Source organism: Pseudochaenichthys georgianus, chromosome 5 (genome assembly GCF_902827115.2).
Source record: "Pseudochaenichthys georgianus chromosome 5, fPseGeo1.2, whole genome shotgun sequence".
In the NCBI taxonomy this organism is placed as follows: Eukaryota; Metazoa; Chordata; class Actinopteri; order Perciformes; family Channichthyidae; genus Pseudochaenichthys; species Pseudochaenichthys georgianus.
In genome coordinates this window covers 36,083,936-36,099,230 of record NC_047507.1, presented here as the reverse complement: position 1 = coordinate 36,099,230, position 15,295 = coordinate 36,083,936, and positions in this window count along the sequence as shown.

The window sequence follows — 15,295 nt, the reverse complement described above, 5'->3', positions numbered from 1 at the left end:
CTGAATTTGGATTTCATAGGTTGGTCCTTTTTAGACTGATATAAAATAAAACAATATATAGACAAGATCAAGTCAAAGTGTGCACATACTTATATAAAAACAATACATTTGTAGAAATGTACAATATATTCAGTGGTGTATTAATATTAAGAATGATCTTTTTGCTCAAAATGTGCTGTAATATTGATTCTGTAATAATGCCTGGTGGTGTGAGTATTGCACAGTTGAGTAATAAACAAACTTAATGCAGATTTGCACAAATCAAATATTACTACATATCCAGCTTTTTTTAGGTATTAAGTAGCAATCTCCCCCGAGTTTTTTCCCAACAGCACTTGTTCCAGCATAAAGTTGAAAATGTTCCCTTCTTCCTCCTGCTACTCGTAAATGAATAAGTAATTCCCTCAAATCCCATTGAAAACTTTGGACGGTATATACATGTAGCACCCATCCCACAAATCAGATATTAATGTGTAGAAGTAAAACAAGAGAAATAGTATAGCAATATCCTTAAAGATTATGTAAAAACATAAATAAAACTACACATCTTCAGATGTTATACATACATTAAGTGTCCTACACTAATAATACAAAGTTATTATTAGCATGCTGTGTGTACCTTGTGTGCACCGCCTAGTGGTTAAAGCACGTTATTGAATTATTTGTGTTGAATAATGTTATTTTTGTTGAATAATGTTATTTGATGAAAAACATATTAAGAGTTCATACTTTCATAGGGGGGAAGTAGAAGGTCAATAATAAAAATATAGAATATACAAAATCAAGAAGATACTGTAAGTGATCTCTACAATAAAACAGTTTAGTGCTGGATGTACAAAGATATTAATAGGAGGATGTGCAAAACAGACAAACTAATTAACCTTTATTAACACAATAAAGAATACTTTAGGTTAAGGTCTTCTTTCAAATAAGAATAAAGCTTTGGGGGTATCTATCTACAGATAAATATTAAGCCTGACAAAGTACTTAACGTCTAATATATTGCTTTCCTGCAATGTTAATGTAGCGTGGTACAGAGTGAAGTAGCCCTCCACTACACATTTAATTTGAAAGTCTTTTATTTTGTTCTGCAAAGAGCAACAATATGTATCTTATCACAGTTCGCTACACACACACACACACACACACACACACACACACACACACACACACACACACACACACACACACACACACACACACACACACACACACACACACACACACACACACACACACACACACACACACACACATATATACATTTGCACACACAGTATACAAAGATTAAGCCAATTTAAGGCGGCGGTTATTATGCTGTCCAGCAAAGCGTTTAACCAAAAATATCTAGGTCCAGTACCTTTGCACGCTCACTCTCAATGCTGAGCACAGCTAAATGTGTCAACCGCTTGCCATTGTTGACCGCAGGTGAGTTTTAACAAGCTTCAAGGTTAAGAAGCTGCGCTCACACCCAGCACTACTCACTGGCAAAACAGCTGCAATCTTACATAAACTAAAGAGCTCAAACAAGACGTCCTTAAACGGGTCCAGGAACTTGACTAAGTCCATCAGAGTGGTGGGAGTCTCTTTTCCCTTTGCCCTTTTTCCTTCAAAAAGTGTTCTTGCCTGATTTAGTTCGTTCTTCAGATCTGGAAAACCTGAGCCATAAGCTTCTGCAAATAACAACACTAGGGCTGAACGATTAATCGATTTTAAATCGAAATCGCGATTTTAAATGATGCGATTATGAAATCGCAAAGCCTGCGATTTTTTTTCTTCTTGTGTGTCAGTCATCCACACCAATCAGAAGTGTTGTGCTCCACATGTACCAGCCATTGTTAATCAATCAGAAGTGGCCCATGATAGAAGGTGATAGACAGATTGATCCAATCACCTGCCAAGTGCTTCTGAAAGTGCCTGCCCTTTCCAAATGGCTTCCAATGGAGCTTTAGATGGTTTGGTGAAACAAACCATCTGAGTCAGGTTAGCAATGCTCCATCACATGTTTTACATCTATTACAGATCTCACCAGAATGCATGACCCCACCACGACTCCTTAACACCGCATTACGTGGTGGAGTCACGAACTTTGCTACATTTACGTGTCTGCACCACGCAAACAACCCCAATGTAAAGTGAATGAGGCTCCTTTGTTGTGGTGCACACAGTACACGCATTTCTACAACGTCCAGCAGTGAGCTTTTATTCTATAAAACGTTTTTAAAATCTACTTTATAGCTTGTAGTAACTCACGGGAGGCTTCTTTTATTTTATTTGTATTCATAATAATTTGTATTTTTCGTCAGAATGTATTATGGCAACCCTGTCTCCTAAAAATTACGTTCCCACAGACCTAAACTGCATTCTCAATTACGTTTAGCTAGAAACGTATTTTCTCCCACCTTACGTTTCTTATGAACGTATCTTAAATACGTTTATTTTCTACATGTCTTTGCCATGTATTGTCTTGCTTATAATAATGATAATAGTCATTTATAAATATCATTTTAGAGCACACATTTGAAATCAGTAGGCAAGGCTGTAATTTCACCAGCTGAGCGAGGCAGAAAATAATAGTTTTAAAATGCCAAAAAGCTGCTGTCTCGTTTATTGCACCTCAAACATTAAAACAAATCCAGAGTTACGTGTTTCTGTACTTCCTCTAAGAGAAAGGACAGTAACAGAAGATCTCTGTGGCTTCAGGCTTGATCGCTGTTCAAATGACAGCGTTGGTTTCCCCAAAAGTGGGCGGGGCTGTAAAGTGACGTAGATTTTACTCTCATCTATTATTCAAAACCATTCTTATTATTTACTCAACAATAACACACAATTATCCTTGTTTTTATTTATTCGTTTAATTCTATAATCTTGGGCTTTTTAGCATGCTTTTTAGCATGCTTTTTAGCCGTAAATAAAGTCACCGGAAACAGACGTAGTAGGCCTATAAGGGACATTTCGATCGATACACACCACAAACCCACTGAACAGATTACCGAAGATCCTCAGCCTGAAGCTTGTTGATTGGATGTTTTAGCCACAATGCATGTTGGGATATGATGTTAATGTGATATGTTATCCAAAAAATTAAAAAAATTAAATAAAAAATACTTTATTCCGAGTGTTTTTGCTTTTCTCTTTGGAAGTCATCACATAACGGCATTGTAATACACGGTTCGGCTGCATTACATATTACACATCAGCCGTAGTTCTTTATTTATAGAGCCCTGATGAGAAGACTTCTGGACAAACTTGAAGAACTGCCGCCAAAACTGAATATGTGACGTGGATCATAAATATATCAACAATTAAACAATATCTTGCATTTCTTTTCACAAAATACGTCTCCTTGCAGTATCAATACTAATTCGGCTGACTTTTATATTTGATCCAATTGGTAGATAGGTTATATTTACACCATAACGGTGCACAGCTGATAGAAAAGGACTTTTTTAAAAGATATTACTGATTTTCTTTGAATATAAGGCAAGGCAAGGCAAGTTTATTTATATAGCACTTTTCAACACAAGGCAATTCAAAGTGCTTTACAAAAAATGAAAGACATTAAGCATTAAACAAGAAAAGTTAATAAAATAAACATTAAAAGAAAAAATACATGGATAAAAGTTACAGTGCAGTTTAAGATATGAATAGTTCAATTAAAAGCAGCGACAAAAAGAAAAGTCTTCAGCCTGGATTTAAAAGTAGTAAGAGTTGCAGCAGACCTGCAGGTTTCTGGGAGTTTGTTCCAGATATTTGGAGCATAATAACTGAACGCTGCTTTACCATGTTTAGTTCTAATTCTGGGGACAGAAAGCTGACCAGTCCCTGAAGACCTGAGAGATCTGGATGGTTAATAATTTAGCAGGAGGTCAGTAATGTATTTTGGGCCTAAACCATTCAGTGCTTTATAAACCAGCAGCAATATTTTGAAATCTATTATTTGACACACAGGAAGCCAGTGTAAAGACTTCAGAACTGGAGTGATGTGATCCACTTTCTTAGTGTTAGTGAGGACTCGAGCAGCGGCGTTCTGAATCAGCTGCAGCTTTCTAATAGATTTTTTAGTGAGACCTGTGAAGACACCATTGCAGTAGTCGAGTCTACTGAAAATAAAGGCATGGACAAGTTTTTACAAATCCTGCTGTGACATTAGTCTTTTAATCCTAGATATATTCTTCAGGTGATAGTAGGCTGATTTAGTAACTGTTTTAATGTGACTGTTGAAACTCAGGACAGAGTCCATGACTACACCTAGATTTCTGGCTTTATCTGTTGTTTTGAACATTGCACACTGAAGCTCAGCGCTAACTTTTATACGTTCTGACTTGGCTCCAAAATCCATTACCTCAGTTTTATCGTTGTTTAATTGGAGAAAGTTCTGACACATCCAGTCATTGATTTGTTCAATGCACTTACTCAGTGTTTGAATTGGAGCATAGTCTCCTGGTGAAATTGTTACGTAAATGTGTGTGTCATCTGCATAGCTATGGTAACTTATTTTGTTGTTCTTCATTATCTGAGCCAGTGGTAGCATGTAGATGTTAAAGAGAAGAGGCCCCAAGATGGAGCCTTGAGGAACCCCACATGTCATATTTGTCAACTCAGATGTGTATTTACCTATAGAAACAAAGTTGTTTCTGTCCTTTAAGTAGGATTCAAACCAATTTAGAACTGTTTCCGAAAGTCCCACCCAGTTTTCCAGTCGGTCTAGTAATATGCTGTGGTCAACAGTGTCAAACGCAGCACTGAGATCTAATAATACTAACACTGAAGTTCTGCCACTGTCTGTGTTTAAGTGGATGTCATTAAAGACCTTTACAAGAGCAGTCTCAGTGCTGTGGTTTGGACCAAAGCCTGACTGGAACACATCGAAACAGTTATTTAAATGCAAGAAATTACTCAACTGTTGAAAAACAACTTTTTCAATGATTTTACCTAGAAATGGGAGGTTTGATATGGGCCTGTAATTGTTCATTACTGAAGCATCTAGATTATTCTTTTTTAAGAGCGGTTTAATGACTGCAGTTTTCAGGGCCTGTGGAAAAATACCTGAGTGAAGAGATTTGTTAAGAATGTAAATACTGAGTTGAGAGAATAGTCAGGGGATTTGGGTGATGGGAGACACATCTATGGAATCAGAATTTCAATAGCTTACAATTAAATGACGGATATGCCTTTCTGTCTGATGTTTTACAAATCAGATATTAATGTGTAGAAGTAAAACAAGAGAAATAGTATAGCAATATCCTTAAAGATTATGTAAAAACATAAATAAAACTACACATCTTCAGATGTTATACATACATTAAGTGTCCTACACTAATAATACAAAGTTATTATTAGCATGCTGTGTGTACCTTGTGTGCACCGCCTAGTGGTTAAAGCACGTTATTGAATTATTTGTGTTGAATAATGTTATTTTTGTTGAATAATGTTATTTGATGAAAAACATATTAAGAGTTCATACTTTCATAGGGGGGAAGTAGAAGGTCAATAATAAAAATATAGAATATACAAAATCAAGAAGATACTGTAAGTGATCTCTACAATAAAACAGTTTAGTGCTGGATGTACAAAGATATTAATAGGAGGATGTGCAAAACAGACAAACTAATTAACCTTTATTAACACAATAAAGAATACTTTAGGTTAAGGTCTTCTTTCAAATAAGAATAAAGCTTTGGGGGTATCTATCTACAGATAAATATTAAGCCTGACAAAGTACTTAACGTCTAATATATTGCTTTCCTGCAATGTTAATGTAGCGTGGTACAGAGTGAAGTAGCCCTCCACTACACATTTAATTTGAAAGTCTTTTATTTTGTTCTGCAAAGAGCAACAATATGTATCTTATCACAGTTCGCTACACACACACACACACACACACACACACACACACACACACACACACACACACACACACACACACACACACACACACACACACACACACACACACACACACACACACACACACACACACACACACACACACACACACACACACACACACACCCGCCTCACGCTCGTTCAGGCTAACTAGGCCACCAGTGCTAACTACTGGCTAGCCATTTTCAATACGTTACGTTTGCTGAACAAGTAACGTTCATAAACACTACTGCATCTTACCTTAAATAACTCATTATACCCTACTGTCCTATTAGGGCATTGCGTTCCAAGAATGCAGGGTTGTTGGTTGTTCCTAGAGTCTCTAAAAGTACAATGGGAGCCAGAGCCTTTTCTTATCAAGCTCCACATTTGTGGAATCAGCTTCCAGTTTGTGTTCGGGCAGCAGACACCCTATCCGTTTTTAAGAGTGCGCTTAAGACCTTCCTTTTTGATAAAGCTTATAGTTAGGGCTAATTAGATTCAGCCCCTAGTTTTGCTGATATAGGCTTAGTTTGTCGGGGGACATCTTACTTCTTCCTTCTCTCTGTCTATACCTGTGTACTCTCATGTTCCGATTAACCCAGCTTCCCCAAATTTCTTTCTTTTTGGTGTCTATATACGCCGGGATCCGGAGTCATGGATGATCCTGCGGTCCTGTGTCCTGGATCGCGAGCCCTGGATCTTGAGTCGTGGCTGTGGTCCTGGATCATAGGTCCTGGATGGATATCCTCATGGATTCATCTTCCTATTATACACACATGCATTTCCTAACATCTGGTCTACCTATGTTGCAAATGTATTATCTTTTCAATTTACACACGGCATCTATTGCACGTATGTTCGTCCTGGGAGAGGGATCCCTCCTCTGTTGCTCTCCCTGAGGTTTCTTCCATTTTCCCCTTTAAACTGTGGGTTTTCTCCGGAAGTTTTTCCTTGTACGATGTGAGGGTCTAAGGACAGAGGGTGTCGTATTGTCATACTGATATTCTGTACACACTGTGAAGACCACTGAGACAAATGTAACATTTGTGATATTGGGCTATATAAATAAACATTGATTGATTGACATAAAGTCCAACCGGGATCATAAACTCACACAACATATTCACTCATCAATTACACAATTCCAACTCTCCGTTCTTACCTGCAAAGAGCAACAATATGTATCTTATTATCACAGTTCGCCACACACACACACACACACACACACACACACACACACACACACACACACACACACACACACACACACACACACACACACACACACACACACACACACACACACACACACACACACACACGTTTACGTGTTTTACACAGTGTAGCGAACGCGCCCTCTGCTGGTCATAGTTAGACACTACATACTGCTAGATAACACTACATTTTTCAAACAATAAACCAACCATTCCTTATCAGAAAACACACAGACAATTCTCACCACACTCTGAACATGAGCTGTACTAAATGCAAATCATGTTAACCATGTAATTACTAATAATGTAGGTATATCAACCCACTGATGGCTCTGTATGCCACACTCTCCCCTCCAATAATAAATGTCTCCAGACATTTCAGATACCCAAAGTGTACCTTTTCACACATTGCATTTTCACACTGAAAACATGGTATTACTTATCTTAAAGTGGCACTTGACATTCAATTCAATTAGTACCCATTTATCCAAGTATCTGACCCATTTAGACCTATACCACTAAACATCAGTTACTGTACTCTGGATCCCAATCAGATCAACTCTCAAATATAACAGAACTCATATCGGCCTCGGTTCTTTTAGTCTGTTACCAGTCTCTTCTTTTGTACAGTACCAGTGCAATATGTTTTCCCGGAATTGTCTCTTCTTCACAGTCCATATACATTTCACCATTCTACTTTTCAGAGTCCATTTTCTCCGAACTAGGGTAATGTTCGTGTAATGTGAGTTCAACCCATTACCTCAACGTCTAGTGATGCCCACGGTCGCCACATGACCGGTGGGTTGCAGGCTGGTGACATACTCACTACGTGCAGACTCTCGGCCCCCGCTTCCTCCCACGTCGGCTCACCCAAAGCGTTGTAGGTCAGCTTTCGGGGACGGTGCCTGTGTTGCTGCGGATAGCTGGTCGCTGGCGGAGGGTCAGGATCATCTTCCTCTGATGACTCTTGTAGACTTTCCCCAGGCTCTGCCATGCGGTTCTCACCATCTCCATTAGCTGTGATGCCTCTGTTGTCAGTCTCTGTCTCCTCTTGAGCAACCGTTGCATCTTCCAGATCTGGAGCTCCGTCTTGCATCGTCAGAGCTGGTGCAAATGACTCTACCTCTGGATTCAAATCTGCAGCTGGATTCAACTCTGCAGCTCTCTGACTTAGTTCTTGGTCGTAAGGGAAACGGCACACCAGCTCAACTTCATCACTGCTTTCGCTGTCTGAATCTTCCTCTGGTTCGCCGGTTTGGTGTTGTCTTGTTCTTGTCCGTGTCTGTATTTTCCTCTCTTGTTTTTCAGGGGCGGGTCCCGGTTTCCCCAAGGGCAGACTGTCACATGGGAGTAGGAGGTTCCTGTGCAATACGCGACTCTTACCTCCTCCCTCTGGTGCTACTTCATACACCGGGCTGTCACTGCTTCTTCTCGTCACCACCACATGCACTTTAGTTTCCCAGTAGGACCGCAGTTTACCAGTGCCGCCCCTCTCTGACAGGTTACGCATGAGCACCCGTCCACCAGGTTGCAGGTCGGCTCCATGTGCTCTTTTGTCATAGCCTTTATTGCCCCGTAGAGCTTTTTTTTTTTTGCCGCTGTTTTGGATGCGATCTCATAGGCTTGTCGCATTCGGTTTTGCCAGTTCTGTACATATTCAGTGTAAGTCTCTTTTGCCTCTCTGGGCTGTAGGTTGAAAAGCAGGTCTACTGGCAAAAACGAGGTGACCTTCCGTAGAGCAAGTAGTAGGGAGAGAACCCTGTGACCCCACTGCGGGTGCAGTTGTACGCGTGCACCAGTTTTGTCAATGAGCTCTTCCAATCAGCCTTCTGTTCACTTGTGAGGGCGCGGAGCATTGATAAGATAGTTCTATTGAACCGTTCACACATCCCGTTGCCTTGGGGGTGGTAACATGTTGTGTGGGACCCCCGCACGTCACAGCTCTTCTGTAGTCGGTCCATCAACTGGTTGTCAAACTCTCTCCCCATGTCGTGGTGAATTCTCTCTGGAAATCCGACGCGGAGTGCAAATAACAATTGTCCAGTACCGGGATTAATAAGAGTTGTGAGGACAGGAGGCTGAGGCCGAGCCCTGCAGACTGCAGCTCACTCTCTCTATGCTCCGGATCAGCTGATCGGTGCACGGTGCAGCTCAGCGTCTCTCTCTCTTTCTACACACAGCGGCTCTGCTGCCCGTTTAACAGTCTCGTCTTTGTCAATCTTTCTTTTCAAATGTTCTTTCTCTAACATGTAATGAAGGTTATTAAGCGTTTTAGCTCCTATGTTGTTAATATTGACCGCCATTTCCTTTATGAAGTGAAGCAGCCTCCCTGTCTGTGTCCTCGCGCTGTCCTCACATCCCCGGACCCCCAGACTCGGAGGAGCACAGGGATGTCAGTATTGTTTATGAAGCAGGGTAAGTACATTATTGAAATGAAAATACTATTTATTTACTTTTACAAACAGTGAGCAGCTGGGCAGCTGTAGCATGTGTATTGCAGGACATGTGTTTGACACAGACTGTGTGGTTGGACTCTGTCTCACGGGCAAGTTGCAGTAACATCAGAGGAGACTGGGACAATTGTACATTCTCAAACTGCACCGCTTAGAACTTACTAAACAATGGAGATTATTTGTATATCATTGTATTCAATAACCGTAATAAAATTAAACAGTAGCCTATGAAGTGATTAGTAAATAGGAATACAGATTTGACTTAATGTTTTCATAAATATATTTTTCTCCCAGTGAAATTGGCATGGGACTTATTTTTACCCTCTCAAAGAACCGGAATGGAGAAACGAAAATAACCGGAATCGAACATCAGAACCGGAATCGTTAAAATCCAAACGATACCCAACCCTCGCTGCTTGTTCACACACACACAATAAGAATCCTTACCGGAGTTTCTTCTGTTTATACCGCTAAGTCTGTGCGCTGTGACTAAAGTGCACTCTCTACATTTAATTTATATTTCAAAGGATCATTATTACAGTTTTATTTTATATTTTATGTGAAGCACAACGTACCTTTCTGTTATAACGCTCTTTATCAGCCTTTGAAACTGAAACCATTTTGGGAAAAAAATAAAGAATATAAAAATATATGTATATTTACAATCATAATGTATCATAAACGTGCGACGATTAGTCGACTAATTGCCTTAATTGACGACTGTTGGTAGACTAGACAAATCTTTAGTCGAGCAGGGCTGGCTGCTCTGCGATGCTAGCCGGCTAACCTACATACTTTACTAACTATTCAGTCTGCAGATCTTTGTTTTCACAATAAAAGTGTAGTTTATTAGTGAATGTACTGGTCTTAAAATCTCATAACATCAGCTTTTCATTTTCCTCTTGGATGTTCTTCTTGACCCTCGGAGAAGGAGAAAAGGCTGAGTCGTGTCTTTCAGGCATGTCCTTTCCTAACAAAAATTACAGGAAACATACAACACATTATTGCAGAACAAGTGTGTTATTTATGAAAGAGGTGTATTTGTGGGTTTAGGTGTGTAATATTTGGAATGTTTTTTTTTTACATCAACAGTGAGCTACAAAGACAATCAGATTATGAATGAAAAGTATGAAGTTCATCAACATTGACATACATTTATTATCAAAATAATATTTAACTGTTGTCAAAACTTAGTGCAACTGTATAATCAGGCTGTTCGGTTGTCTCACAGAAAGAATCACTTTTACCACGTTTTATATAAAGCAGTGGCGAGCCGTGACTTGTATACCTAGGCCCTCTGACCCCATTGTGGATAAGGGTGGATAGCCCTCATTGTTCTGTGTGTCAAAATGAAAGACAACCCACGCACCTATCAATCATCAAACCGTGGGGTCTTATTTCACTACGTGTTGATGTCTATCAACACGTACTGTTGTATCCATGGATATATAGAGAAGAGAGAAGTTCTACCGCAAAATTATTCTCCGTCGGGACTTCCTTAGGCTACTGAAATCAATCTTACTAGCGGCTGTCTGTGCAATTTACTCGGCGCGAGTTGGTGGACTTTTTTTTGCTTACTTTAACATAATTTTTCAAGGTGAGGCTAAGCCATTTCTTGGTATGGCTGTAGCCTACCCCAGCCATACCCTGGAGCCGCCACTGACTATCACTGACATGAGCCATCATGAACAAACGTATGCTAATCATAAATCTATTGATCATAAATCTATCGATTAGATTTATGATGCGAAAATTATAAAAGTAGGGTAGACATGTGGATATTATCCGGCTGAACAAAACGTGCATTATCTAACAGGTTTGTTTTCCACAGACTCCGATGGAGAAATCCCAGTGCTTTTGTCGAGGGAACCCGTTCTTATTATACTTCCATGGAGGGAACCCATGCACAGCTTACTTCCGGGTTTTAGGACGTGTCACTGCACCACTCTATAGAGAGCCGAAGTCCCTCCCGCTCCGGTGAGCGAGCGAGGGAGCGCACCGGTACGGTTGTTATTAGCATCTGGTGCAAGCTGCGCTAATGGATAGAAGAAGAAGAAGAAGAAGAAGAAGAAGAAGAAGAAGAAGAAGAAGAAGAAGAAGAAGAAGAAGAAGAAGAAGAAGAAGAAGAAGAAGATGTTTCTACAACAAGGGTGGAGGAGAGCTCTCCTGTCAGGCTGAGAGGCTCAGTGAGGTAAAGGACTCTTGAGTGTTTAGATCAGGGGGGTCAAACTCAATTTCATCGCGGGCCACATTCGCATTATGGTTGCACTCAAAGGGCCGGTTGTAACTTCAAGACTATATAAAAATACATGTATAAATGTTTAATATATAAAATAATGTGTTATATAAATTCCATTATTGCCTCTGCATTGGATTATTATCGGATAGGGTAATAACTTCATGATTAACTACGTCTGAAAGCAGAAGTCTCGGGCAAATAATTGCAAGTCTCTTCAGTGAGAATGTCACAAAATGATTTAAAGAGAAAAGCTAAATTCTGGAAAAAAAGTCAGAATAAAAAAAGAAGAAGTGACATTTGAAAAAAAAAGTCAAATTCTGAGAAAAAGGTCAAATTTGAGATGCATTGAGGGACATGTAGTTTATGGGCAACGTGCTTCTGTAAATCGGCCTGTAACCGTATAATAAACTTATTTTATTTTTTGCAAGCTCTTGTGGGGCCGCATGAAGTGAAGACACGGGCCGGATTTGGCCCCCGGGCCTTGAGTGTGACACCCCTGGTTTAGATAGTTAACTTTAGTCTACAGTTATCTCAGTGGGTCTCAAACGTTTTGATCACAATGTATGTAAACAAATATTTCCAAGGCATTCCTTTATAATTATTGGGATAAACAGGTTTGAAATCATTTAAATATAGGACAGTAAACCGAAAATATTGTTTGAAACTGGAGAGATAAAAAAATATGCATAAATAAATGTTAACTAGTAAAATAAGATATTGTTACGCCCAGATCTAGGGGAACCTAGGTGCAGCACAACATTTGCACTCTCTCCACTCCCAAGAACATGGACAAGAGACAAAGAATGCCGTTTGGTAATTTTAATTACCAACGTTTTTACAAAGAGGCGCACAAAACAACAACCCACAAAACAAACAAATCTTTGAACACATAAATCTTGCCTAACAAGTATGAAAAATAAACGTACAGGCTTCTTACCTACTCTGGCGTATAAACAGGAGAAAATGAGAATTAACCAAAAGAAAAAGGGTTTCACACTTTCACATACATTTAAAGCGTGTCCAACAAGGACAGGTTAAAGTAGTTTCTTTTCTGAGGTTTCAAAACAAGCAAGAGGACCGGTGTACGGTATAAGTACACCCACAGCACAACAGGAAAGATATAAATACACAACAGTGTTGGGAGTAGGAGAATCAGCATGCAGAAGGTAGCTAATGGGCACACACACACACACACACACACACACGCACGCACACGCACACGCACGCACACGCACAGAGGAGGAGGAGGGAAAAATATACACACAAATGACCTAACGAGCCAGGGTCGTAACAATATGAACAACACAAATAAAATAGGCCTAAGTAACATTTATTTGTTATTGGCTATGGTAGGTTATTGGTTATGTTCACATACTTATTTGATTATTAAAATGTAAACCGATCTTTTTCATACGGGTGTTTTAGAATTGTACCCCCTAGATCTAGTCTCTAGTAAGTGTGTGCTCAAAGTGCACCAGATTGAAGCATTTTACTTTAAAATGTTCAAAAAAATCTTCTAAAATCTCACCTAGGGCATCAAATTGGCTAGAACCGGCCCTGTCCACATTGCATACACAGCGATCACGCAGTCCTTAACGAGAAAACTAGTTGCTAAAACAAAACACGGGAGTGTACCTTGTTAGCTAATCTTAGCTAGCTGACATTAACGTTACACATTACACTCGTTTAACACTCACCGAAACCTTGTACAGCCGGTCCCGCATGCTGGCTCTTACGGAACCAACTAACTCCCCTTTTGTGTATTTGCAACTCTCAACATGCCCAGATGTGTAATGATTTTCACCTCGTTGACGTATATTGTGCGAGACCAGAGATGTAGTTCATTGAGCGGTTTCACACAAAAATGTGTTACTTCACAGATTTACGACAAACTTTTTTTTTCTTGACTTGCAAAATTATCTTTTAAATTGACAAACATCATATGTGTAATTCATGGCACAATTCAAACGGGATCGAAAGATAAATTCTCTCTCGCCATTGACTACAATACATATTTTTTCCGAAATAAGGTCCCATGATGGTCCGCCGGAAAGGGAGGGACTTCGGCTCTCTATAGAAAAGCAAAGATTGACAGTTATACACATTACATTACATTGCATTTAGCTGACGCTTTTATCCAAAGCGACTTACAATAAGTGTATTCGACCAAGAAGATACAAACTAGAAGAAAACAGAATCATATAAGTACATCAGGTTTCATAGTGCCAAAACATTTCAAGTGCTACTCAACTAGCTTTAGATAAGCCAGTCCTTTGTTAGTATATAAGTGCTTTTTTAGTAATTGTATTGCCCGAAGTGGAGTCGAAAGAGATGAGTTTTTAGTCTGCGCCAGAAGATGTGTAAGCTTTCTGCTGAAGATTTGTAAGCTTTCTGAGTCCAAAATCCAAGATGGCTGATGGTGTGTGTCATGGCTCGGTAGCTCCTGATTCAAACCACCGGCCTCGATTAAAACCTCCAATATACAAGACTGTTGACGGCCTAGTTATTGTAGAGGATGAGTTACTCAACTTCCTGGCGGTTAAAATTAAAACTATGTACCGAGATGAGCTAGTCCTTGTAGCCTCTAACACCTTCGATTCCGAATGGATCGAGACTTGTAAAAAGACGTTGTTTGAACTCTGTCCTGAAACCAAGCAGCGGTGTGTGGCCTTTAAAGGCAACCAGAAGGATGCAAACAATATCAAAAGCTGCCTAAAAGTGCTAAATGAGTGCGGTGAAAACATCCCCCGTTGTGTCTCCCACTACCTGGATGAGCTGCCGCCTGTTACGTTTAACAACCTGAATGTGTCCAACCTGCTGAGCAAGATGGAGCGACTGCACAGCGAGGTTTGCGCGTTAAGACACATAGTGGAAGTTCAGGCAGATATCGGTGAGGACCTGCGTGCTGTGGCTGCGACCATGGACAGCAGAGTTGCTGCCGTAGAACGCCAGTTGAAGCTGAGTCATGGTGGAGGATTGGCTGTACCAAGTGACGCTGAAACTGCCTGTGGGAGCGCTCAGGGTGATGGCCAGGATGGTGCGGTGTCGGTGAAGGATGTGAGCCCCCCCGGCTCTTCTGCTGATGTACATCCCAACTGTGTTGACCCGGTTGCTGCGTCAGGGACCGTGAGTGCCTGTATGAGCCCTGGAGGAACTGCGGTAAATTCGCTGGTATGGAGTGAAGTTGTGAAACAGGGCCGAGGTCTGAGGAATAGGGCCGAGGGCCAGTCTGCCTTATCTAAACAGCTTGTTGGGAAACCTGAACGGAGGATGCCTAAGCCTATTGTTGGCACTGCTGCACAAGGAAATATAAAAGTGGTCCGTACGAAGTTGGTGAGTGTTTTTGTTACCAAATTCTCGCCAGACCTTGATGCTTTTATACATTCTTTTATTGTTGATAATCATTCCACCAGTGTTTATGTAGTGGGTGATATGAATGCTGACATATCAGACAAAAGGTCCTTGTTTGCTAAGCATGCTACACTTTTGTGATGATAACAATCTTATATTATCAAGCC